The 25,743-nt window shown below is 36.6% G+C and overlaps 1 long non-coding RNA gene across 1 annotated transcript; it reads left to right on the top strand.

Moving 5' to 3' along the window:
* The first annotated feature begins 19,811 nt into the window (after positions 1 to 19,811).
* LOC126954643 (uncharacterized) lies at positions 19,812 to 25,009 on the top strand. Its single transcript, XR_007725678.1, has 3 exons — positions 19,812 to 19,909; positions 21,152 to 21,241; positions 24,992 to 25,009. It is a non-coding gene; the product is annotated as an uncharacterized LOC126954643 (long non-coding RNA).
* Positions 25,010 to 25,743: the final 734 nt, after the last annotated feature.

Raw genomic sequence — 25,743 nt, 5'->3', positions numbered from 1 at the left:
AGGTCGTAAGAATTTATAAGATGTACTTTTATCATTATGCCTAATACATCTATGTATTTGTGTGTTCTGTACACAATATTTCACTACTGAAATATGTAAAAGAGCTCTAAATAATTGGCTTCAAGAAAAATAAAAGTCCTTAAATCAAATACTTCATCAGAGAAAAAGGAGACTAGTCAAATGCTTTTTCAATTTTATGTAAAATCTTTAATAAATAAGCTAGCTTTAAAATCATTGGTAAAGTAATATTAGAAATGTCTTAAAAATTGCCAGCATACATTTTTGTTTGAATTTATTGATCAAGCAATTTCATACTTATCCCTGCCAAATACTATAAGGTGTCAAAATTTGGCATAGGGGTTATGAAACTATAAATGCAGCCCAAAATGGAATGATCTTTCTTGTGTAATTTTTAATAAATAAGATACTGATATTGGTTTAATGAAAATTGCCACATCTTGAATTATTAATAAAATTACCGCAACTTGTAATCTTGTGGCTTTAGGCAGTCTAGACCACAGGCAATAAGGAGGCTTGTTTGGAAAAAGACTTAACATCTTTTTTCAAAGCTAAACTGTAAACTAAGTTCCTTCCAAAGTTAGTTCAGCCTATGTCCAAGAATGAACCAAGACAGCTTGGAGGTTAGCAGCAAGATGGAGTCAGTTAGGTCATATCTTTTTTTATTGTTTCAGTTGTAATTTTGCAATGGGGAGTTTCATAACTTTAAATGATGCCTGTCACGGTTTTCATAAGTAATCTTGGTAAATGATTAAAATAAGATAATTAGGTAAATGTAATGGGATAAATACTTGTAAATAAACTTGTCATAATTTGGAATCAAAATTTATATTAAATTAAATAATAGATATTTCATTATTTGGGTATTTTTCAATAAAATATATTGTAGGAAAACATTCTTTTTAAAAAACAAGACAAAAAAACAAAAAAGTTTATATGATCAAGTTGTCTGTAATTAAAGGGATTAATAATGATCTTTCTAGAGATTAAATTTGATGATAAATACACTTATACACAAAATAATTGATTAGAACAATACAATTTTCTTAAAAGATTGATTTACTCTTAATGAATTATAAGAGATTTTAATTTGTTTTAAGTCCAAACTTCAACTTGTATGGCTTCTCGGTGTTTTCTGTTTTCTCGTCTCTTTTAGAAAATGTGAAATAGTAACGCTCTTCTTCAACTCTTTTTCAGGTCATATACGTTTTTGTTCCTTCAAGTTCCTTTTGTTGTGTGGCCTGATGTGGACAATGTTTTCTTTCTCTCTCTCTCTTTTTTTTTTTTTTTGAGACAGAGTCTTGCTCCATTGCCCAGTCTGGATGGAGTGCAGTGGTGCGATTTAGGTTCACTGAAACCTCCACCTCCCAGATTCAAGTAATTCTACTGCCTCAGCCTCCTGAGTAGCAGGGATTACAGGCATTTTGCACCATGTGCAGCTAATTTTTGTATTTTTAGTAGAGACGGGGTTTTGTCATATTGGCCAGGCTGGTCTCGAACTCTGACCTTAGATGATTCACCCACCTCAGTCCCCTAAAGTGCTGGGATTACAGGTGTGAGTCACTACACCCAGCCTAACAATGTTTTGTTAAAGGCCTAAAGGAAATGTTTTCTTTCAACATAATATTCTGTGCACTGCAGAAGGTCTTTTCCTCTGTCTTTTGATAACTGGCCTAATAGATTTTATGTTTAATCAAAGTAATACCTATGCCATTATTATTAAGTTTTGGTTTGCTTAGAAAAAACAGATTGAAAAATTTTTTTAAATTAAAGTTTTTATATCTATGTATCTTTCTGTATGTGCTTTTAAAGTTCTTATGACATTGAGCTAAAGGGCTTTGACTCCTGGGTCTCAAAAGTACACCAAGTACTGCCAAATCTTAAACATTGAAACACTGACAGCAATTAAAGCCTCATCTGCAGACCCCGTAGAAGATGCCAATCAAAATAAACTGTGTTCCTGAGACACAGGGGCAAAAATTAAAGCTATTCAACTCCTCAAGGCCAAGGATTATCATGGAAGAGGTGGATGGGTGAGAATGTAAGGGCCAATTTTGAGAGATAAAGTAAATTCATTTTCTCTGTAAACTAACCGTTAACATCAAATGCACCCTGATGCAAGACCAGCATACAGGCCCCTGTGTCAGATTAACAAGGTTTTCTTGAAGCTTTAACTGACTCCTTAATAAAAGTTATAAAGGCTATAAAAGGGAAGTTGTATCTTATGGATCAAGATGAAAATTTTATAGATTGTTTACAAAGTATTGGAAAACAAATATAATTGACTTCATGCTCTTTTTATTGGGGCTCAGTGGCTGAAAAATTAAGTCTCCTCTCTCAAAGAATGAAAGTTTTTGCCATTTTTTGAAATCCTTGAATTACCATTTTTGTTAAATGAATGACTTATTTTACATTGACTTGTGATCCTATTTTGTGATATCAAGTGTTTTAAACCTTTGATATTTGGCAAACTTTCCAAAATCAATTTATAAACTATGCATTTTTCTGATCTAATTAATCCTTTAAGATATTAGGTTCCCTAAAGTCCAAAAATGACATATTTATCTTATTTAGTATAAAAATTATATAGGAAGCATTGTAAAATGTGAAATGGTGTTTGGTTTTCTTTGGGCCATATTCGTATAAATGTTATTGGCATATATTCCAAAATTATGAGACACTTCTTTAATTCTGATATGACTTAGTGTACATTATAAGTAATAATTATAATTGTTATATTAAATTATTGTACACCACAGAGGAAACAAATTTCCTTGTCAATTGTGTCTTTGACAATGTTTTCTCTAAAACATTTTGTCATTCATAGATGTATTAGTCAAGGTTCTCTAGAGAGAAGGAACTAATGGAATATATATATGTATGTATGTTAATAGTTAACTAACTTCCATAGTTAAGTAAGTTAATTATTAACTCACATGATCACAAGGTCCCACAATAGGCCATCTGCAGGCTAAGAGGCAAGGAGACATTCCTAGGATCAATACTTTGTATCCTTCAATCAAGTGGACGTTCAGTATTAACCATCACAATGGACAACTGTCTGTTTTTTGTTTTTTTTTTTTTGAGATGGCATTTTGCTCTTGTTGCCCAGGCTGGAGTGCAATGGCACGATCTTGGCTTACTGCAACCTCCACCTCCTGGGTTGAAGCAATTCTTCTGCCTCAGCCTCCCATGTAGCTGGGATTATAGACACTCACCACCATACCTGGCTAATTTTTGTATTTACTGTAGAGATTGGGTTTCACCATGTTGGCCAGGCTGTTCTTGAACTCCTGACCTCATGTGATCTACCCACCTCGGTCTCCCAAAGGGCTGGGATTATATGAGTGAGCCACTACACCTAGCCTTTTGTCCTCATTAGAAGCTAGTTTCATAATCAGCTATAAAGCCCTAACAGGTTCTCCTGAATGCAGGTTTCTGATAACTATGGACATTGTGACATCTGAATATAGGAAACACTTTCAGGACTCACAGAGAGCTGAAATGTTCATGAATATTATGCAAAACAGGAATTATCTGCATGAACTGAACTAACAGAAGAATGAACTAATCTTTTTGACTTTTTTCTTAAAATGCTCTTGATCAACTGGGCACAGTGGCAGGCACCTGTAGTCCCAGCTACTTGGAAGGCTAGGGCAGGAGAATGGTGTGAGCCTGGGAGCCGGAGCTTGCAGTGAGCTGAGGTCACACTGCTACACTCCAGCCTGGATGACAGAGCGAGACTCTGTCTCAAAAAAAAAAAAAAAAAAAAAAAAAGTTCTTGATCCTTTGTTTAGTTTTTCAGAACCAAGGAAATTTTTTTGAGTTATTGACAGCTTTTTTTTTTTTAAAGTAGAATTTTTTTTTTTTTTTAATACTTTAAGTTCTAGGGTACATGTGCATAACGTGCAGGTTTGTTACATATGTATACTTGTGCCATGTTGGCGTGCTGCACCCATCCACTCGTCAGCACCCATCAACTTGTCATTTTCATCAGGTATAACTCCCATTGAAATCCCTCCCCCCTCCCCCCTCCCCATGATGGGCTCCGGTGTATGATGTTCCCCTTCCCGAGTCCAAGTGATCTCATTGTTCAGTTCCCACCTGTGAGTGAGAACATGCGGTGTTTAGTTTTCTGTTCTTGCGATAGTTTGCTGAGAATGATGGTTTCCAGCTGCATCCATGTCCCTACAAAGGACACAAACTCATCCTTTTTTATGGCTGCATAGTATTCCATGGTGTATATGTGCCACATTTTCTTAATCCAGTCTGTCACTGATGGACATTTGGGTTGATTCCAAGTCTTTGCTATTGTGAATAGTGCCGCAATAAACATACGTGTGCATGTGTCTTTATAGCAGCATGATTTATAATCCTTTGGGTATATACCCAGCAATGGGATGGCTGGGTCATATGGTACATCTAGTTCTAGATCCTTGAGGAATCGCCATACTGTTTTCCATAATGGTTGAACTAGTTTACAATCCCACCAACAGTGTAAAAGTGTTCCTATTTCTCCACATCCTCTCCAGCACCTGTTGTTTCCTGACTTTTTAATGATTGCCATTCTAACTGGTGTGAGATGGTATCTCATTGTGGTTTTGATTTGCATTTCTGTGATGGCCAGTGAAGATGAGCATTTTTTCATGTGTCTGTTGGCTGTATGAATGTCCTCTTTAATTCAAGATGGATTAGAGACTTAAATGTTAGACCTAATACCATAAAAACCCTAGAAGAAAACCTAGGTAATACCATTCAGGACATAGGCATGGGCAAGGACTTCATGTCTAAAACACCGAAAGCAATGGCAACAAAAGCCAAAATTGACAAATGGGATCTAATTAAACTGAAGAGCTTCTGCACAGCAAAAGAAACTACCATCAGAGTGAACAGGCAACCTACAGAATAGGAGAAAATTTTTGCAATCTACTCATCTGACAAAGGGCTAATATCCAAAACCTATAAAGAACTCAAACAAATTTACAAGAAAAAAACAAACAACCCCATTGAAAAGTGGGCAAAGGATATGAACAGACATTTCTCAAAAGAGGACATTCATACAGCCAACAGACATATTGACAGCTTTTAACAAGTTAGTATACTCCTGTGAACAAAATTTGGAGCATATTTGTTTCTCTCTACCTAATTTCTTCAGGATTTCGAAACTACTTGTGAGTATTCTTAATTTATGGCAATATAGTTATTTGCATAAATGCAAGAAGAATCTGTTTTCAATTGTAACAGGATACAATTATAGAAACTGGTTATTTTACCAAGGCTTTGATTGGAATGGTGTGTTTTCCCTTAAGGAATCAAACTGGACTTATAGAGTCAATAAAAGCCCCTTGGGAAAACTGGCCTCATACCTTGTCTACACAGTTACTGTGAAGGGTTCCTGACCTGTGGTAAGTAAAGAATGCCACTTTCTGACAGGCCCAGGAGCCCCAAGTTATCTTGGGGCCTCAGGGCCTGGGATTGGAGGGGCTGTAGTAAAAACCTCTGACATGCCCTGGACACATTTTCCCCATTGTCATGGGGATTAACTTTCGGCTTCTCATTACTTATGCAAATTTCTGCAGCTGGCTTGAATTTCTCCTCAGAAAATGGGATTTTCTTTTCTATCGCATTTTTAGGCTGCAAATTTTCTAAACTTTTATGCTCTGCTTCCCTTTTAAAATGGAATGCCTTTAACAACATCCAAGTCACTTCTTGAATGCTTTGCTGCTTACAAATTTCTTCTGCCAGATACCCTAAATCATCTCTCTGAAGTTCAAAGTTCCACACATCTCTAGGGCAGGGGCAAAATGCTGCCAGTATCTTTGCTAAAACATAACAAGAGTCACTTTTGCTCCAGTTCCCAGCATTTCCTCATTTCCATCTGAAACCACCTCAGCCTGGTCTTTCCTGTCCATATCATTATCAGCATTTTGGGTAAAGCCATTCAACATGTCTCTAGGAAATTCCAAGCTTTCCCACATTTTCCTGTCTTCTTATGAGCCCTCCAAACTGTTCCAACCCCACCTATTACCCCGTTTCAAAGTCATTTTAACATTTTTGGGTATCTTCAGCAGTACCTCACTCTACTGGTACCAGTCCATTACTGTACATTACCAGTCCATTTCCAATCCACTTCACACTGCTGATAAAGACATACCCAAGACTGGGCAATTTACAAAAGAAAGAGTTTAATGGACTCACAGTTCCACATGACTGGTAAGGCCTTACTATCATGGCAGAACGTGAAAAGCACATCTCACATGGTGGCAGACAGCAGAAGAGAATGAGAGCCAAGGGAAAGGAGTTTCCCTTATAAAACCATCAGATCTTGTGAGACTTATTCACTACCATGACAATAGTGTGGGGGAAAACTACCCCCATGATTCAAATATCTCCCACTTGGTCCCTTCCACAACACAAGGAAATTATGGGAGCTACAATTCATGGTGAGATCTGCGGGGAGACACAGCCAACCCATATCACCATTCATGAGGGATCCACCCAAACAGCTCCCACCAAACCCTACTTCCCACACTGAGGAGCACACTACATCATGAGATTTGGAGTGAAAAAAACATCTAAGCCACATTATCAGGTTTAACGAAGAGCAGCAATTCTGGAAAAGTAACTAAATTATGTGGGGAGGCTAAGGGAAGATAAGAATTATTTTAACAAAGTCTGTTTGTAAAGAATTCTCTTGGCTATGATTCCCTGTCAAATATTTTTTTCTCCTGGTACAGAGAGGGCATCGTTCACATGGGAATTTTTATCTCCTGATTTTAGGAAGAAAAGAGAAGATCAGAATGTCCTTTTGCTTCTGCTGTTTCTCAAGTGCCTTTATATGAAAATGATCCTTATGTCAAAGTGGTGTATTGGGGGTAGGGGAAGCATATTCTTCCACCCTTCATTGGTTTCTAAATACGTCTGGCTTATTGGAATCTTAACAGTTTGACCATATCTATCCTTGTTATATTATTGGACTCTTAAAACATTTAGAACATCCTTCTTTTGACAAAGCTTTTTATTTAAGTCTGTAATTTTATTGTAGTCTCGAAAATCTCCTGTATCTAAAGCCTGTATATTCACTCTATTTACATTCTTTACTAGCAATCCTAAGCCACCTTGAGGCAAAGGAATGACTTCCATGGATGATGTTGGACAGATCATGTTGATGATGTTGGTACAACAGATGATGTTGGTAAAATGAAATACAAAGGAGTAAAAGAACATTTGTACTGTTCTGTGACTATTACCGTGATACACTGGTAATGCTATGATGATGGAAGGAACAAATAAATGTCTCAGGATCTTGATCTTCTGATAATAGAGAGATAGGTTAACAGGAAAATGCAGGTAGAATTTTCGCAGGGTAAACTTCAAAACCGGTAAAGGCTTGGGTGTTGCTACTATGAAAAAGAACAAGAAAGCCAACCACAAAAATTAAACACTAAATTAAGCAAATAAAGAAAGAAATGCAATATTACTACTGAACTATTAAAGAGCACTCACTATTTCCCTGAGTATTTTATCTGCATGTATAACCTATGACGCTACTCATTTATTTCTCTGTATGTCATCTGAGAAGTGACTTATGGAGAGAGAATAGATAAAATAATTCCTTAATTAAATATGGTAGGTTGCCAGGTTTATATGACTAATTTGGGATAATATTTCTTGTGTGTGCGTGTGGCTTTTTTTTTTTCCTTTTTTTTTTTTTTTTTTTTTTGAGATGGAGTTTGGCACTGTCGCCCAGGCTGGAGTGCAGTGGCACGATCTCAGATCACTGCAACCTCCGCCTCCCAGGTTCAAGCAGTTCTCCTGCCTCAGCCTCCCAAGTAGCTGGGATTATAGGCACCCGCCACCATGCCCAGCTAATTTTTTTTTGTATTTTTAGTAGAGATGGGGTTTTACTATGTTGGACAGGCTGGTCTCAAACTCCTGACCTTGTGATCTGTCTGCCTCTTCGTGTGTGTGTGTGTGTGTGTGTGTGTGTGTGTGCCTTTTTTTGTTTTGTTTTTGAGACGGAGTTTCACTCTTGTCACCTTTTTATATAAAGAAAATGCATCTAGAACATTAAGATCAGTTCTTGACCGTATTCAACAAATCATATAGCATTAACACAAACCATGTTATCTAAATCTTGGGCTTTTGAGCCTAAAAGCCTGTGCCTTACTTTATAATAAAAGGTCAAAAAGGTCAGATCTATAAAGAGAAGGTACAATGATGAACACTGGGTGACTGCTTTGAAAACTTTCTTGCAAATGTAGCTTCCTTGGGGATTTTTGTTAATATATCTAAGTCTGTAAGCCTGGGTGAGGTCTTAGGTTCTGTATGACTCAGGAGCCCTTGGGACACTCTAGTGCTCTTAGTGGTAGAGCACCCTTTGAGCAGGATACTAACGAAGAGCTATTTGACTTGAATGGCCTGGCTGGGTTTCAAAATTGTCTGGGGTGTTCTTGGACTTCTATTTTTCTAATTCACTTATGTAGCATTGTGAAAAGTTTTCTGAATGTTCTGATTGGAATCACGTTCAACTTACAGGTAAATTGGAGAGGAAATAGAAATATTTACAACAGTGAATCTTCCTATTTATTGATTATGCCTTTCTCAAGATATATTCACTTTGTTTTATGTCCATCTGTTAGATTCCATAACTTTCTGTATAGCAGTTTTGTACATCTTTTTGCATGTTTTGTTCCTAGAAACTCTGTTTACTGCTGGTATCACACATGGAATCTTTTATATTATTATATTCTCTAATAGGTTATTGATGTTGTGCAGAAGCATCATTGACTATTTTGATCCCTCTGCAGAGCTCCTGCTGAAGTCTAACAGGTTGTCTATACATATTTTTGAATTTTTTATGTAGACAGATGTTTACATATAACAGTTGTGTCTCTTCTTTTCTTACCCTGCTATCCTTAATTTATTTTACTTTTTTCTTTTATTGGCAAGGAAATTTCAGTACAATGTTGATTTTTTAATAGTGGTAGTGACCATTGTTTGTTGTCTTCTCTTAATGGATTATGCAGTTGTTTATAGAACACATAATATTATTTTCCACCTTGAGAAATTTTCTTATGCCCATTTCTCTGCCAGGAATGTTATTTTGTCCATAGTCCTCGTATTACTGTTTCCTTCACATTATTCATAGCAAAGTTTACATGCCAATGGTGAAAAATTCTTGACTCTTTCAGTGTAGTGATGTAAGAACAAAACACAAACTAACTAAGGCAATTTAAGGGAAATTTATTAGCCTCAAACTAAAATGTGCAGAGGTAGATTCTCGCTGTCATCACAATTGGATTTGGTATTGATGGTTCCATTTCTTTCTAAATTCTTGAGAAAATTCCCTCTACGTTGAAAATTTGATAGGAGCCTACTTTTTACAAGCTAAGCAACTCTGTTAGGATGGGAACTTCTTCCTGTTTAAAGTTAAGCTTCCTCCCTGACTGGCCTTGCTTGGCTATGTACTCGTCCTCAAACCAATCACTGGTTAGGAGAAAGGACTCATAATTCTCTCGCTGTGGTAGGCAGAGTAGGCCCCTTGGCCTAGTCTTACCAAAATTTTCTAAGCATAGAGAACAAATAGTTCATGGATCCCTGAGATGCAGCTGGATAGAACAAAGCATACAAAATCCACTAAATTTGCTTAAAGACATCCTTCCTGACATGCCCATCTTTTTATTTCTGTACCTAAGCTCTTAGTAACTATTATGTCATGAATCCTGATTTGTAATTTATTCATTTATGCTTCCTGTACTAGAATATAAACTCCGTGTCAGAAGGAACACTGCTTTCCTTGTTTACTGTTGCATCTCCAGGATAGACAGTGATGTATGCTGCATGGGAGGAATTACATAAATAAACTTAACTGAAAATATCAGGAATCTATAATTGGGAAAAATAACATTCTAATTTGTACTAAGAGACGGTGATATTGAATATGATAACCTTAACTTCCTTTTGAAATGAGTTGACAAGAAAAATTTGAAAATTGTCTTTTTGCTTTTCTTTTTTAAGAAGTCAGTTGCCAATTTAATCTATTTGCAGCCTGGAAGATCTATGACTCTCACAGTGAACTTGAATGAATGAAATATTTAGGCTGATTTTTACACATAATGTTCTCTTTTTTGGTCATAGCTATACCTTGCCTTTTATATGTATTAGTTATCAATATGTTTTCATACATGTTGTTTATTTGGTTTAAATTCTATCTCTGCCCTTTGGGAGGCCAAGGTGGGCCCATCACTTGAGGTCAGGAGTCCTAGACCAGCCTTGCCAACATGGTGAAAGCCTGACTACACTAAAAGTACAAAAAATGGCTAGACATGGTGGTGCATGTCTGTAATCCCAGCTACACAGGAGACTGAGGCAGGAGAAGCATTTGAACCCGGGAGGTTGAGGTTACAGTGAGCTGAAATTGTGCCACTACACTCTAGCCTGGGTAACAGAGCAAGACTCTGTCTCAATAAACAAACAAACAAACAAACAAACAAATTCTATCTCTGCCACTTACCTGCTATGTTATCTCAGGCATTTTTTCCCCTCATTTCCAGTGGGGTTGACTATTTCAGGCATTTTACTCAACTTCTCTAAAAGCTTTCATTTTCTTTTCTGTAAAATTGGAGTCTTAACCTCTATTCACATTGTATCATAAAGATTATTTATTTTATTTTATTTATTTATTTTACTTTTTTTGAAATGGAATCTTGTCTGTCACTCAGGCTGGAGTGCAGTGGTGCAATCTCAGCTCACTGCAAGCTCTGCCTCCTGGGTTCACACCATTCTCCTGCCTCAGCCTCCCAAGTAGCTAGGACTAGAGGTGCCCACCACCACACCCAGCTAATTTTTTTGTATTTTTAGTAGAGACGGGGTTTCACCATGTTAGCCAGGATGGTCTTGATCTCCTCACCTCATGATCCGCCCACCTCGGCCTCCCAAAGTGCTGGGATTACAGGTGTGAGCCACTGCATCCAGTCCATAAAGATTAAATGAGATAATGTATTTTGAAAAACCAGTACAATACTTTTCAATACTAACAATTAAAAATGATCATGATTTTATTTGTTTCTATCTTTTTGATATAGAATATCTGTTTTGGGCAGAATGCATGCCAACCACAATAAAGATGGCTGGATTTCCTTACCTGATCTTCATATAAAGTTACCTTTGGCACATGTGGAGTAAATGTAGTACCTTCCTCTGCCTTTAGGTTAGCAGTATTTTACAGTTCCCTAAAGATCATATGGTAGAAGCCACAGTGACTAAAGAGAAAATGAAAAAAAAAAAAAAAAAACAAAAAAAAAACTGGTTAGGACCATTTTCTCAAAAGATGATAGTCCAAATGGCAGGCCCCCAGGCTTCTTGAACTCACCTATGTTCACATTGTTAGTAAAGTAGCAGAAGGAAGGCATGCTAGGAGTTGAACTTTGTGTTTTCCACTAACTATCCTAAAGTCAATCCTTTTAATTCTGTGGAGTCCTAATTGAGAAAAAGAGGCTGACTCCTTTTCAAGAGAAAGCAAAAAAAAAAAGGAAGCAGGTAAGCTATAAGTCTGCCTTTCTTCATGGTCCAGGGCACATAGCTCTCCTGTGCAAATAACTCACAATCTTCCTGTACCCAGTTGTCACCAGACCCTTGGCTGATAAAAAATACGTTAGCTCACTGCAACCTTGGCATTGTCAATACTGCACAAAACCCTCTTTAGCACACAGTACAAGCACCCTATTCCCCAGCCAGCCTTTATCTCCTTCCAGTCAGCGCCTCTCTTGCTAGTCTGCACGTTGCTCCCTTGCAATGTATTTTCTCATCTTCTCTAATAAATCTGCCTTCCTTTACCTACTACTGTTTTGGTAACTTCTTACGACCTGCACCATTGGCCCAGATAGTCACCACTCACCTGTGACAAACTGGCTTGTAAAATAATTTCTAGGGTTATTATGTACCAATATATTAGATAGGTTTATCATTAAAGACAGTATTTTACCTTTGAAGTAGTATAAAATATGTGAAGTGAAATAAAAAAGGTAGAAATAAATGCACGTGTCTGAGCAGCAGGCATGGTCTGAGCTATCCAGATTTACGTGACTGAAACTTCCCTTTCAGCAGGTCCACTCTTTCACCTGAGCCAGATGCTCTCTTACATTTTTGCTCCCAGCGTCATGGCCTTGATTTGTTCTTCTAGAACTTTCCATGTGAAAATATTCAAAGTGCAGTGTGAGGAGAGCTCAAATAGTGGGGGAATGCAGGACCCCACTTTTGCAGGGAGAACTTTATGAGATGTCATAATCCAGTAAGGTGAAAGGTATCTGAAACTAAAGGGATAGAGGGAGGAAAATATTGCTGAAAGCCTGCATTTAGAGATAGAGAATTGCAGGACAAAGGAGACACTTCATCCAGGAGAGCTCTAGCTGGTACCTGGAAGGTGCACTCTGGGACAAAGCTTCCAGAGGAAAGATCAGGCAGCAATCTTTGCTGTTCTGCAGACTTCGCTGGTGATACCCAGGCAAACAGGGTCGGTAGTGGACCTCCAGCAAACTCCAGCAGACCAGCAGCAGAAGGGCCTGACTGTCAGAAGGAAAACAAACAAACAGAAAGGAATAGCACGTCCACTCAAAGACCCCATCTGAAGGTCACCAACATCAAAGACCAAAGATAGATAAATCCACAAAGATGGGGAGAAACCAGCACAAAAAGGCTGAAAATTCCAAAAACCAGAAAGCCTCTTCTCCTCCAAAGGATTACAACTCCTTGCCAGCAAGGGAACAAAACTGGATGAAAAATGAGTTTGATGAATTGACTGAACTCGGCTTCAGAAGGTGAGTAATAACAAACTCCTCAGAGCTAAAGGAACATGTTCTAACCCAATGCAAGGAAGCTAAGAACCTTGAAAAAAGGTTAGACGAGTTGCTAGCTAGAATAACCAGTGTAGAGAAGAACATAAATGACCTGATGGAGCTGAAGAACACAACACGAGAACTTCATGAAGCATACACAAGTTTCAGTAGCCAAATCGATCAAGCGGAAGAAAGGATATCAGTGATTGAAGATCAACGTAATGAAATAAAAAGAGAAGACAAGATTACAGAAAAAAAGACTAAAAAGGAATGAACAAAGCCTCCAAGAAATATGGAACTATGTGAAAAGACCAAATCTACGTTTGATTGGTGTACCTGAAAGTGATGAGGAGAATGCAATCAAGTTGGAAAACACTTCTCAGGACATTATCCAGGAAAACTTCCCCAACCTAGCAAGACAGGCCAACATTCAACTTCAGGAAATACAGTAACACCACAAAGAAACTCCTTGAGAAGAGCAATCTCAAGACACATAATCATAAGATTCACCAAGGTTGAAATGAAGAAAAAAATGTTAAGGGCAGCCAGAATGAAAGGTCGGGTTACCCACAAAGGAAAGCCCATCAGACTAACAGTAGATCTCTTGGCAGAAATCCTACAAGCCAGAAGAGAGTGGGGACCAATATTCAACATTATTAAAGAAAAGAATTTCAACTCAGAGTTTCATATCCAGCCAAACTAAGCTTCTCCTTTATAAGCGAAGGAGAAATAAAATCCTTTACAGACAAGCAAATGCTGAAAGATTTTTGTCACCACCAGGCCTGCTTTACAAGAGCTCCTGAAGGAAGCACTAAACATGGAAAGGAACACCTGGTACCAGCCACTCAAAAAACATACCAAATTGTAAAGGACATCGACACTATGAAGAAACTGCATCAACTAACAAGCAAAACAACCAGCTAGCATCATAATGACAGGATCAGAGTCACACATAACAATATTAAACTGGCTAAATGCCCCAATTAAAAGACACAGACTGGCAAGTTGGATAAAGAGTCAAGACCCATTAGTGTACTATATTCAGGAGACGCATTTCACGTGCAAAGACACACATAGGCTCAAAATAAATGGATGGAGGAATATTTACCAAGCAAATGGAAAGTATAAAAAAGCAGGAGTTGCAATCCTACAATCTGATGAAACAGACTTTAAACCAACAAAGATCAAAAGAGACAAAGAAGGCCATTACATAATGGTAAAGGGATCAATGCAGCAAGAAGAGCTAACCATCCCAAATATATATGCACCTAACACAGAAGCACCCAGATTCATAAATTAAGTTCATAGAGACCTACAAAGAGACTTAGATTCCCATACAATAATAGGGGATACTTTAACACCCCACTGTCAATATTAGATAGATCGACGAGACAGAAACCCTTTAATCAGGCTATAATTGAAATAGTACTCTAGGAATAATGCTGGTGACCGTTTTGAGTTAAGATAATCTGTTTCAATAAATGCTATTTAAGATGTGATGTATGGCAAATTATTTATGTGAGTGAGCAAAATAAAATAGAAGTGCTATATTCAAGTGAACATAGGAAGAGTTTGTTTTATTATTATTATACTTTAAGTTCTGGGATACATATGCAGAACGTGAACGTTTATTACATAGGTATACAAGTGCCATGGTGGTTTGCTGCACCCATCAACCCATCATCTACATTAGGTATTTCTCCTAATGCTATCCCTCCCCTAGCCCCCAACCCCCGACAGGCTCCAGTGTGTGATGTTCCCCTCCCTGTGTCCATGTGTTCTCATTATTAAACTCCCACCTATGAGTAAGAACATGCGGTGTTTGGTTTTCTGTTCCTGTGTTAGTTTGCTGAGAATGATGGTTTCCAGCTTCATCCATGTCCCTGTAATGGACATTAACTCATCCTTTCTGTGGCTGCATAGTATTCCATGGTGTACGTGTGCCACATTTTCTTTATTCAGTCTATCATTGATGGGCATTTAGGTTGGTTCCAGGTCTTTGCTATTGTGAACAGTGCTGCAATAAACATACGTGTGCATGTGTCTTTATAGTAGAATGATTTATAATCCTTTGGGTATATAACTAGTAATGCGATTGCTGTGTCAAATGGTATTTCTGGTTCTAGATCCTTGAGGAACTGCCACACTGTCTTACACAATGGTTGAACTAATTTACACTCCCACCAACAGTGTAAAGGCATTCCTATTTCTCCACATCCTCTACAGCATCTGTTGTTTCCTAACTTTTTAATGATCGCCATTCTAACTGGTGTGAGATGGTATCTCATTGTGGTTTTGATTTGCATTTGTCTATTGACCAATGTTGCGCTTTTTTTCATATGTTTGTTGGCTACATAGATGTCTTCTTTTGAGAAGTGTCTGTTCATATCTATTGCCCACTTTTTGTGGGATTGTTTATTTCTTGGAAATTTGTTTAAGTTCCTTGTAGATTCTGGATATTAGCCTTTTGTCAGATGGATAAATTGCCAAAATTTTCTCAACATGTGAAGAGTTTTAATAGGCCAATGTGTATGCTATGGCAGAACTTAATTTGTGTTTCCTGTCTTCGGGAATACCATCTTTACACTCTGCAACTGGATCTGTTGAAGAATATTCATAATTACAAGAACAGATTAGCATAGAGACACGGGTAACCCCTGACATTTGGTGCTAGTTCTGTAAGTTTTAAACCAATTCCATTTTATTTTGGTGACACAACTGATAAATAAAGTCCTCCTAAATGGACGTTTCATCCCTCTTACAGCTACCCTGGTGGTTGAACTATTTATAAACTATTCCTTTACACGCAAGTGGTTGCATCTTACTACTAATAATTATGTTGTTTATTATTTATTGTACTTTAGGGTTTCCCCCTTTCCCACATGAAACCATTTTTTAATCAATTTGTCTTAGATAGGAGAAGCAAACTTTTTCCTATTTTATACAGTTCATTTCTAGGTAGTTTCCAAACGAATGCCATTCTCACAGTCTTCTTAAAGTTTTCTTGCACAACGATTGCATGCTATCTCCATACTATTTCTGTTTGAGATTTCTGTTATCTTGGCCACAGCTAATGAAACCAGGAGTGGTTATCTAAAACAAACTAAGTCAACTTACAAAGTGGCTAAAAGATTGAGAGGTAGCCTAGATGCAAAACTCTGCCCAACAGAGGGAGGCTATATTGGAATGTGGCCAAAGCAAGTAAATTCTTGTTTTCGGAGGGTCTGACTAGGGGATCTACTGAGGAGGTTAGCAGTTGATGGTGAGAGAAGAAGCTGAAAGAGACTAGAGAAACTACAAGTCAGGAGAAGACTTTCTCCTACTCCCCTCAGTAGCTGCAGAGTAGGAAGTAGTGTATGCTTGCCCTCAGAGTCTAATCAGGTAGTTAATTATTGCTAGTGTTTTGATGTATATTTTAAATGACTTTCTAGCATCTAGAAATACTGGCTTTCCCATGCTTCAACCACTATTATTTACACAAATACTTATCAAGCGCCTATAGGCCAAGTGCATATTCCAAATCAGGATACATAAATGAACAGTAGAGGACTCACCTTCCTGGAGTTTATATCCCAATGGCCAAGATTATTTTCATCATTTTTCTCTGTATTTAATAATTAACTTGTATTACCTGAATTAAGCCAAGCAAACGTTTGTTCCTTGTAGTCTGAATTTAACAAATAAAAATGTGATTTGTTTGTTTCCTTTTAATAGGCATTCTTGTATGTGTGTGTTTTACAAATATTGATTCGTTGAATTTTCATGACAATTTTTAAAAGCATCTACATTTTAATAAGGAGAAGTAAAGAGGTTTAAAAATTGCCTAAAGTAGATGCTGCTGGTAGTACTACCTATTACTAGTAGATGGTACAACTGCCTTTTTAATTTAGGTAGTTTGGCTCCAACAATCTCTTAATCACTTTTCTATGCTACCTTTTAAGACAATTTTGGTAGAATTCCCTTTGTGTTCTCAGTAATTACATTTATATGGATATGATTTTATAATCCAGTACTCATCTTTTATCTCCTAATTTCATTTTTCTTGAAGATAGGTGTCCTATTCAGTCTTTAATATACATCATCACAACTATCTACAGCTAGAGGACTACAAATCTTATAGGATGATGAGGTGATAATATTGTTGGTAACCTTGTCACCAGTTACATCAGCAGGTACTAATTGTTCTTTGAAATCTTTCTAGAACCATCAATCACTGTAGAAGCACATATTATCATATACACTGATATCATGGTGAATCTCGGTGATTCTCAAAGGGATATGTGCATATTAACATATCTTTTATATGCCGTAAGTTCTGAATCATAGGGGTGAATTGACATAACACAGCTAGCCTCCAGGTACTACAGTAATTCTTCTGAAAGATGACTTACATTATTATATAATATCATTGAGAAAGTTTTCAACTTTGCTATGTGTAAATCTCTACTGATTTGGATACACTTTTTTTTTTTTCCATTTTCTTTAGGTTGTTTTACTATGTGAAATTGTGTGAAAAGTTGAAAATATATAGATACTTGAAAGCCATATGCCACATTTTGTTGACCTCATTCTGCCTCCTCAATGTATAACAGTGTGATAAACACCAAATACAAAGTATTATATTCACACTCATTACTGACAAACATATTTTGAGTATGATTTATCTTCCCATTTTTGTTTCAATGATTGCATCTGGATGTAATTTGCCAAGATCCCAGAATCTACCTCAGATGTTTTCGATATTTACCCACTAGCCTCACTGGGGCAATGATTGTTAAAATTCAAAGTTGCACATATCCTATCGTAATTCATTAGTGTAAAAGGATTAAAATGTTCAAAATGTTGCAGGTGGCTTTCAAAGTTATCTCCTGAAGTGTGAACCCGTTACCAAGGAAACATACTGCAAATGTTAGTAAATCTCTCACGGACTTGCTTTTTACACGTCCCCATGGTTGGCGTGTATGCTGAGTGCATTTAGCACAGTGCTGCTGGCAGCTTCCATTCCTGTTATGTTTATAAATACATCCGAGCCTCACAAAAACATTAGGCAGAATTGCTTTGAGAAAATTCTTCTGGTTTTCTTTTGAGTGAGAGAGCAAAACATCAGAGGATCAAATTGATTAGAAATGGTTTCGCCAGCTTAAAAAAATCTGGCGTGATAGAGTTGGAGGGAATTTGGGGGAACACCAAATAGTAAAACAAGCCCAGCAATTGTCACGATAATAATATTTAGACTAAATCATAATAAATCATCTGGTTAATTGCAAAATTGAGTGGTGATAATTTTGGGAACATGTGATTAACATATTAGCGATCAGAGTTAAAATTTGCCTTACAATAATACCACTTTCTGGGACAACTAAAATACCATTTTGTAATTTTAAATAATCTTTTTAACCACATGAAACGTTTACTATAAAAAATTATGGTTATATTGTCATTCAGACTCTTTTTTACTCTCAACTTCCCAACTTCAAGGCATGTGTTGGAGAGACTGTGAGAGATGTGTGGTGCACTGCAATGCATTATTGTATCTGTTTTGAAAGGTAATATGGAAGGACACAGGCATAAGGCAAAGTAATAAGCCATAAATAGAATTGATACTTATATCCAGTCAGAATATTTATATTTAACTTTCTTAAGAAAATGATTAAGTAAGCTAGGCTATAGTCATCCTGACAATCCATTACATGGCTCAGTTTCCACTATAACCAACATTTGATAACTGGCTATATTTCATTGATTCATTTATTAAATGACCACATACTACTGATTACTTACTAGATAAGTGCTTAAGGTTTCAAAAATAAAAAATAAATGGTCCTTACCCTAAGGATTGCAGTTTTAGTGGTGGCATGTCCACAGAGCAATTACAGTCATGTGGTATTAGACATATGAATTAGAACGTGTAAGTCTTCTGACAATCTTGATCCTCATTACTAAACTTTAACTCACCCCATTAATAGAAAGACTGTAAAAACTATCCATCTTGTTGTATGAAGCACAGCTTACTCATGGTTTCAAGCATGGAGTCACATTCATAAGGATTGGGTAAAGGTCTTGGTGACTAAACCAGGCTAATACTAGTTAAGAGGCTGTGACTTCCAGCATTTCTAAGAAAGGAAAATCCATATAATTTTGGCCTCAAGCACTCTTTTTTTCTCTTTCGATTTTTGTTTTTGTTATTGTTTATTCCTCACTAGAGATGACTATAGAAAACTAATGTGGCTTCTAGGTAACTGGACTACTTGAAGCCACCCCTAAGGTTTAGAATGCTTTTCAATGCACCGATTGTGTTATTTAATGTGATATTGTTCTTCCCCTCACATGTGTCCCTCTGGCTCTACTGAACATACTGAGCAAGGACCTTGAACCTAATTAATCTCCTAAATTTTAAAACCTGTGATGACCTAGGGCAAGCATAAATTTGGAAGAAGCAAAGACAATATATTTATCTTGAAACATTTCAATTAAACTTCTGACTTGTTGACTTTATTGTAATAGTTTATTTTTATTTATTTATTTTTTTGAGCCAGAGTCTGACTTCATCACCCAGGCTGGAGTGTGGTGGTGCAATCTTGGCTCACTGCAACCTCTGCCTCCTTGGTTCAAGGATTCAAGTGATTCTTGTGCCTCAGATTCCCAAGTAGCTGGGACTATAGGACTGCGCCACCACACTGAGCTAATTTTTGTATTTTTTGTAGAGGCAAGGTTTCCCCATGTTGGCCAGCCTGGTCTTGAGCTTCTGACCTCAAGTGATCCACGCGCTTCTGCCTCTCAAAGTGCTGGGATTACAGGTGTGAGTCACTGTGCCTGGCCTATTGTAATAGTTTCTAACTTGTCAGAAAGAGTCACACAAAAATTATGTTATTCATTGAAAACCCTTCTGATTATTTCAACCATGACTATCATTTGATTTATGTGTTTGTTTTCAGGTTTTGAAAATGACTGCTAGAGAGTTTGTAAGCTGCAACATTTTAAGTAAATTTTATTGTTAATGAATACACAGAAATTGAAAGTAAACTCATGGTTTCAACCTTTATACCAAACCTCGAGTAAGCAATAAAAATATCATAAATTTATTAAACAATAAACATGTACTTAGGAAAAAACAAAGGGGAATAATGAAGAGCAAAGAGGCACCCAAATTAACTTTTAAAAAGTTTTTATGTATTTATTTAAGTATTATATTTATTTAATTAGAGACGAGGTTTTGTCATGCTGCCCAAGCGGCTCTTGAACTCCAGGGCTCACTCTGTCCACCTGCCTCAGCCTTACTAAGTGTTAAGATTACAGATGTGAGCCACTGTGCTGGCCAAATTAACTTTTAAAGACTAGCCTAGTTCAAATAATTTCCTGTTCCCTTCTTTTTCCAAAATATGCTTTTCTGTATTACAATTTTAGAAGACTTAACATGGGTTTTAGGGATGCCAACTCCTATGTTTTTAGATTATTCTGAAATTGGAGGGTTACATTATTTATATTTTGTCTTCCTAAATTATAATTTTACCATGTGCATAACATGTTGATTTACAGTATATTTCACTTTTCTTCAGAAAGACATAAAGGAGAGATGAATCAATGAATCTTATCCAAATGCTTTTCAAAATTAGTTCCATGCATGAGATAAAAATTTTTAATGTCTAATTGAAATATTTCTATTTTCATTATTAAGTAGAAATTGATATTAAGAATGAAATTTAGCTATATATTGAAAGCCAGAAAGTAATAGTCAAAGAACACATCTAAATTAACAAATATTTGCTTTGTGGTTTAAACATTGCAATTAAGACACTATTGTCACTTTGAAGCTATAGATTTTAAGTCATGCATTGAAATAAGGCAAACAATTATGTCATACAATTGGAACTAAAACTTGGCCATCTTGACAACATATTTTGATATTCCATAGATTATTTCTCTTACATATGTGATATGGTGCTAAAATCTTTACACTATTAATGGCTGGTTAACTCAATCAAATAAACCAGTTGTTTTAGTATTTTAAGGTAGAGGTTTTTTATATGCTGGAATAATGGAGAACTAAGCAAGAATTCTCTTTGTCTCTTCATCTTCTTTTTGCATGTAAACTTGTGTCTACATTTAGCATATCCAACCTTTTGGCATTCAGTCAACTGTGTGGAAGAGTACATTGACTTCAAATGAAGCACAGAGAAGTGGAACAGGAACTTCATATTAGGGATATAAATGCTGATGAGATCCTTGCACATGCTTTCTTGTCTTTGAAATTAATATATATGCTCAGCAGTACCCTGTCTTTCTATTTCTTAAATTAGCTCAAGAGAGCAGCATGGTTCCCAGCGATGGTGAAACATTTCCACCAAGAATCCTTAGTGAAATTGTAAAGTAATTGGAAGAAAAAACACGTACCTATGGCATATTTTCCCTGTAACACTGAAATTTTTTTCTGTTTCTGTTTCAGATTTTATATTCATTCTGATTTTATATTTTTAGTATGTATTTCTTTCAAACTTTGTAGTAAAATTGTCTCCACAGGACTATATTAACATTTATCTCAGTTTCTAAACCCTCTTACTTCAATTTGAAGATTAAGAACAGAGACTGATGGAGAGTGTAGTTCTGGCTTCAACAGTGACTGGGATCAGTAGTGCTGAGCAAAATTGCCGTATATCCTTAGGCTCCATTTCATTGCTGGTAAATAAGGGTTTTGAGAAGGTTCTCCCACAAAACTGTTTCATGAAGCTGTTAAAGTACAAGGTTTATATTGACTCATTGCATTAAAAAAAATTGAAACACTCTTTTATGCCAAAATCTTGGCCCCAATCATTAATGAAATTAGCCTCATGGTTTTTTTGAATGACATTTACAATTCTCAAACCAACGAGAGGGAGCCCTCTTGTGGTTTAGGTGTAGAGTGGTTTATGTTCTATCTACATTTATAAGATACAAGAATGTATAATCTTTGAAAAATGTAACAACCCTAGATACCTTCTGAAAATGATCTAAAATTTATAGGAAATTAAAAAAATACAATTTTGGATATGTATAATTGTTCTTTAAACACTTCAGGGGAGTTTTTGAAACTAAAAGTATGCAGCACATACCATGTTGCTGTCTGTAATTATATTCTTATTTAGCAAAAATCTTTCAGTACATACTTGGTTAGTAGTTGTAATGATCAGTAAAGATATCAAAGTGGTTCAAGCCATCTCGCTTATGAAGTAGAGGACAAAATAATGACATTAAAATAGATAACTGCATATTAAATACCTTTTACACTCTTTAATTGTATTTCTGAGTGATAAGCATCAAACATTTTGATCACTTAGGGATTTACCATGCTTATAACAGCATTTACCATGCTTATAACAGCATTGTTGCTTAAGAATACAATATATAACACATATTAAAAAGTAAGCACTTTGGGAGGCTGAGGAGGGTGGATCACAAGGTCAAGAGATCAAGACCATCCTGGCCAACATGGTGAAACTCCATCTCTACTAAAAATACAAAAATTAGCTGGGCGTGGTGGCACATGCCTGTAGTCCCAGCTACTCGGGAGGCTGAGGCAGGAGAATCACTTGAACCCGGCAGGTGGAGGTTGCAGTGAGCTGAGATCGTGCCACTGCACTGCAGCCCGGCGACAAAGTGAGACTCCGTCTCAAAAAAAAAAAAAAAAAAAAAAAAACCAAAAAGTAAGCATGTTTAGCACAAGTAATACCAATGAGACAGTTAATCAAATATAAATATGCTAACAATATTAAATACAGTATTGTGCTGCATAATGACATTTCAGTCAACTGTGGACCCCATATACAGCAGTGGTCCCTTAAGATTATAATGGAGCTAAAAAATTCCTATTGCTTAGTATTTATTAGACTTTTAATAATTATTTTAGAGTGTATTCTACTTATATAAAAAAAGTTAACTGGAAAACACACTCAGGCAGGTGCTTCAGGATTTATTCCAGAAGAAGTTGTTTTTATCACAAGAGATGACAGCTCTGTGTGTGTTGTTGCCCCTGAATATCTTCCAGTAGGACAAGATGTGGAGGAAGAAGACAGTGACATTGATGATCCTGACCTGTGTAGGCCGAGGCTAATGTGTGTGTCTGTGTCTTAGTTCTTAACAAAATGTTTAACAAGTAAAAGAATAAATAAAATAAAAATTTTAAACAGACAAAAGCTTACACAATAAAGATATAAAGGAAGAAATTATTTTTGTATGTTTGTGCTTGTGTTTTAAGCTAAGTGTTACTACAAAAAAATCTTAAAACATTAAAAAATGAAGTAAAAAGTTTTATGAAGCTAAGGTTAATTTATTATTGAAGAAATTTCAAAAGTTAAACTTAGTGTAGCCTAAGTGTACAGCCTTTAAAAAGTCTACAGTAGTGTGGCTGGGCACCGAGGTTCATGCCTATAATCCTAGCATGTTGGGAGACCTCAGGATCACCTGAGGTCAGGAGTTCAAGACCAGCCAGGCTAACGTGGTGAATGAAACCTTGTCTGTACTAAAAAATACAAAAATTAGCTGGGCATGGTCACGAGCGCCTGTAATCTCAGCTACTCAGGAGGCTGAGGCACGGAGAATTGCTTGAACCCGGGAAGCAGAGGTTGCAGTGATCTGAGATCATGCCACTGCACTCTAACCCGGGCTACAAAGGGAGACTCCATCTCAGACAAAAAAAAAAAAAAAAAAAAAAAAAAAAAAGGTCTACAGTAGGGTCATAATATCCTAGGACTTCACATTCACTCACCACTTACCCAGGGCAACTTCCAGTCCACAGGCTCCTTTCAAGTTAAGTGCCCTGTATAGGTGTACTACATTTTACCTTTTATTCCATATTTTTATGGTATCTTTTCTATGCTTATATATGTTTAGAAACACAACTACTTACCATTGTTTTACAGTTGTCTGCAGTATTCAGTATAGTAACATGCTGTACAGGTTTGCAGCCTAGAAGCAACAGACTATTGCATGTAGTCTAGCCTAGATGTAGTGGTCTAACCCATGTAGGTATATAGAAGTACACCCTGTGGTGTTTGCATAATGACGAATCATCTAAAGACACATTTCTTAGAACATATTCCTGTAGTTAAGCAACTCATGACTTATACTAACACATTAATATTACTTTTTAAAGTTTCTTTTTAGAAATGAAGTTACATTATCCATTAGGTGAATAAGTCATATGAACATAATTACCCTAGTTGTATTTTTGATGACCTGAAATAACATCTTTTTTCACGGCCCCAGCATTTTCATTAGTTAATGTATAACTAATTCATTAGTTCATATAAAAAAGGTATTTCAAATGTAACCAATTCACAACGGTAAATGAATTCTGATATATTTGATTTAAAGTAAATTGCAAATAACATACCATGTCCATTTGTTTCTCGTATTCTTTTTCGTTCGAGAAGGAAAAAACACAATTAATCATCTAAGTTGGAAAGATATTTTAATTTACTATATGCAATGCATCAATATAAGTTCCATCCCTTTAGACAAGACTGAGTCTTGCTTAGAGATTATTGATTACCCAGGAGAAGTACTAACCTAAAGTGAAAATAAAGGAAAACTCTTATCTATGACACACGGTTCCTGCAGATTTTTCCCTGTTTTGCTTTGGTCCTGAAAGTGGAGGAGGCTTTTCTGTTTGCCACCCGTTGAAGTTTTCATGGCCTAATAATGTGGAGACTCAAAAAATTTGCTGACGATAAAGAGGAGAACAAAGGAAGCACCCAGAGTATCGCCAGGTAGGTTTCTAGCTTCAATTCTGGTATTTATCAAATACAATGTGATAGAGTAAAGCTGTGTTTCTTAAAAAGGATCTAATAATTTATTATCGATCTTCTTTAACTTCCAGGCAATTCAAAATAAATTTGTGCTTTTGGATTTTCTATTATCTGTCAAATGATTTGGCAATTTGAATAAATTTATTGTTTTCAATTTATAGTTCATTCCCATTTTCTTTGATTAGTCACTTAGGAAACTCAATGTTATACCTGTAAGCTTGATCTTCCACAGAATAAGTATTTCAAACAAGGTCAATCTGTAGGAAATTTTTGGGAGGGAGAAGTTATTGAAATAAGACTCTATAAACATAATTGTTTCTGTAACAGATCATTTAGAAGAGTTTTTCTTTTCCCCAGAAAGAAAAGGAACCTGACATCAAAATAGTGATTTTTTTTTTTTTTTTTTTTTTTTTTTTTTGAGATGGAGTCTCGCTCTGCCACCCAGGCTGGAGTGCAGTGGCCGGATCTCAGCTCACTGCAAGCTCCGCCTCCGGGGTTCACGCCATTCTCCGGCCTCAGCCTCCCAAGTAGCTGGGACTACAGGCGTCCGCCACCTCGCCCGGCTAGTTTTTTGTATTTTTTAGTAGAGACAGGGTTTCACCGTGTCAGCCAGGATGGTCTCGATCTCCTGACCTCGTGATCCGCCCGTCTCGGCCTCCCAAAGTGCTGGGATTACAGGCTTGAGCCACCGCGCCCGGCCCAAAATAGTGATTTTTAATGGTTTAAGAACAGAGACCAGTTTGGAAGAGCAAGTGCCATTAGGTTACAGAACTGCGAGTGAATGTCATATGATTTTTAACGAGTATTCATTCATTGAAGAACAAGTGTTCAGACAATTCATTCCTCATGTCACAGAATGGACTATAGATGATGATAAGATTTTCTCCTGGGTTACGCTCTGATCATAAGCCTCTGAGCTCCCCTTTTGATTAGGCCCAACTTGGGTTCTGTTCTTGGCCTAGTTAGTTCAGTTAGGCAAGAATTCTGCTGGTTCAGTTTAACGAAAATCCCTTATCCTTGATATCTAATCAAATTTCTTATCCCCCCACGTTCAGTATCTTATCACCCTGCCTGCATTCAGCAAGAATTTTGCTAAGTCAGTTTAGCCG

The sequence above is a fragment of the Macaca thibetana genome, chromosome 5, assembly GCF_024542745.1.
Source record: "Macaca thibetana thibetana isolate TM-01 chromosome 5, ASM2454274v1, whole genome shotgun sequence".
Lineage (NCBI taxonomy): Eukaryota > Metazoa > Chordata > Mammalia > Primates > Cercopithecidae > Macaca > Macaca thibetana.
This window is presented reverse-complemented; position numbering and strand designations above follow the sequence as displayed.